Below are 2500 nucleotides of genomic sequence, written 5' to 3' on the forward strand. Positions count from 1 at the left end.
CATGGGCTGGACGCTGGACTGGCCGGGCCATGCAGGAAAATTCATCGAGGGGACACGCTGACGAAACAGCGCTGGTTCAGGCACGGCGGGCAGTGGTGGAATCGGCAGCGCCGACGAAATCGGCAAAGTCGGCAGAATCGGCAGCGGGTGCTGGCGATGGGTCTGGACGGGCTGGATAGTCCAAGGCTCGACGAGAAAGACTGCTGGTTTAGACACTGGGGCAGTGGCAGCCCGCGGGACAGTGTCGGCAGATTCGGCAGCGCAGATTTGTGCGGCTGCAGGTTCGTCGGGGAAAATCGGCAGCGCAGATTTTGCGACGAACATGGGCTGGGCGATGGACTGTCCAGGCCAGGCAGGAAAATTTGTCGAGGGGACACGCTGACGAAACAGCGCTGGTTCAGGCACGGCGGGCAGTGTTGGAATCGGCAGCGCCGACGAAATCGGCAAAGTCGGCAGAATCGGCAGCGCAGATTTTTCGACGAACACGGGCTGGACGGTGGACTGTCCAGGCCAGGCAGGAAAATTCGTCGAGGGGACACGCTGACGAAACAGCGCTGGTTCAGACACGGTGGGCGCAGTGTTGGAATCGGCAGCGCCGAGAAAATCGGCAAAGTCGGCAGAATCGGCAGCAGGTGCTGGCGATGAGTCAGGACGGACTGGATAGTCCAAGGCTCGATGAGAAAGACCGCTGGTTTAGACACTGGGGCAGTGGCAGCCCGCGGGGCAGTGTCGGCAGATTCGGCAGCAGTGTCTGCCGATTCGGCAGCGTTGGCTTGTTGGCGCGGGGGGCCGATTCGAGTGGGGACTTGGGCAGCGGGCAGTGAAAGCAAGAGTTTCCCCGATGCTGCCGGGAAAAACGCTCCCCGGGATGGCCGGGTGAGATGACCCGGCGGCCCGCGACGGGTCATTCAATTCCATGCCCCGTCAACATAACTCCCGATGTACTGTTTGCTTTTTCGGAAGAAGAGATCCATCCCCCCATCCTCGGCCAGCCAAAAACGCTCCAATTAATGGCCGGGTGAGATGACCCGGAGGCCCGCGACGCGTCATTCAAATCACTGCCCTATCGGCTACAACTGCTGATGGGTGGGATTAGAGGCCTGCCATGGTGGTGAGGGGCGGCGAGGACCGTGAAAGCTAGAGTTTTTCAGAGGCTGCCGGGAAAAAGGCCCCTCGGGTGGCGGGGTGCGAGGACCAGGCGCGTCATTCAATTCTCTTCCCTATCAACTTGGCTCCCGTTGGCGGGATTGGAGGCCTACTGTTTGTTACAGGGCTAAAATCGTCAGGGGAAGAGCTGACGAAACAATGCTGGTTTGGATGCAGGGGGTAGTGTTGGAATCGGCAGCGCGGACAAAATCGGCAAAGTCGACAAAAAAGACTGTTGGTCTGGACATCGGGGCAGCGGCAGCCATGCCGACAGGGGGGGAAATCGGCAGCACAGATTTGTGCAGCTGCAGGTTCGTCGGGGAAATCGGCAGCGCAGATTTTTCGATGAACATGGGCTGGAAGATGGACTGTCCAGGCCAGGCAGGGAAATTCGTCAAGGGGACACGCTGACGAAACAGCGCTGGTTCAGGCACGGCGGGCAGTGTTGGAATCGGCAGCGCCGACGAAATCGGCAAAGTCGGCAGAATCGGCAGCGGGTGCTGGCGATGAGTCTGGACGATTTATAGTCCAGGGCTTGATGGAAAAGACTGTTGGTCCAGACAATGGGGCAGTGGCAGCGCGGATTTGTGCAGCTGCAGGTTCGTCGGGGAAAATCGGCAGCGCAGATTTTTCGACGAACAGGGGCTGGGCGCTGGACTGGCCGGGCCAGGCAGGAAAATTCGTCAGGGGGGCACGCTGACGAAAACAGGGGCTGCGGAGTGGAAAATCGGCAGCGCAGATTTTTCGACGAACAGGGGCTGGACCGGCCGGGCCAGGCAGGAAAATTCGTCAGGGGGGCACGCTGACGAAAAGAGGGGCTGCCGCGTGGAAAATCGGCAGCGCAGATTTTTCGACGAACAGGGGCTGGACGCTGGACTGGGCCAGGCAGGAAAATTCGTCAGGGGGCACGCTGACGAAAAGAGGGGCTGCCGCGTGGAAAATCGGCAGCGCAGATTTTTCGACGAACATTCGTCAGGGGGGCACGCTGACGAAAAGAGGGGCTGCCGCGTGGAAAATCGGCAGCGCAGATTTTTCGACGAACATTCGTCAGGGGGGCACGCTGAGGAAAACAGGGGCTGCCGCGTGGAAAATCGGCAGCGCAGATTTTTCGACGAACAGGGGCTGGATGCTGGACCGGCCGGGCCAGGCAGGAAAATTCGTCAGGGGGGCACGCTGACGAAAAGAGGGGCTGCCGCGTGGAAAATCGGCAGCGCAGATTTTTCGACGAACAGGGGCTGGACTGGCCGGGCCAGGCAGGAAAATTCGTCAGGGGGGCACGCTGACGAAAAGAGGGGCTGCCGCGTGGAAAATCGGCAGCGCAGATTTTTCGACGAACAGGGGCTGGACGCTGGAC

Source organism: Populus nigra, chromosome 2 (assembly GCF_951802175.1).
Source record: "Populus nigra chromosome 2, ddPopNigr1.1, whole genome shotgun sequence".
NCBI classification, from domain to species: Eukaryota; Viridiplantae; Streptophyta; class Magnoliopsida; order Malpighiales; family Salicaceae; genus Populus; species Populus nigra.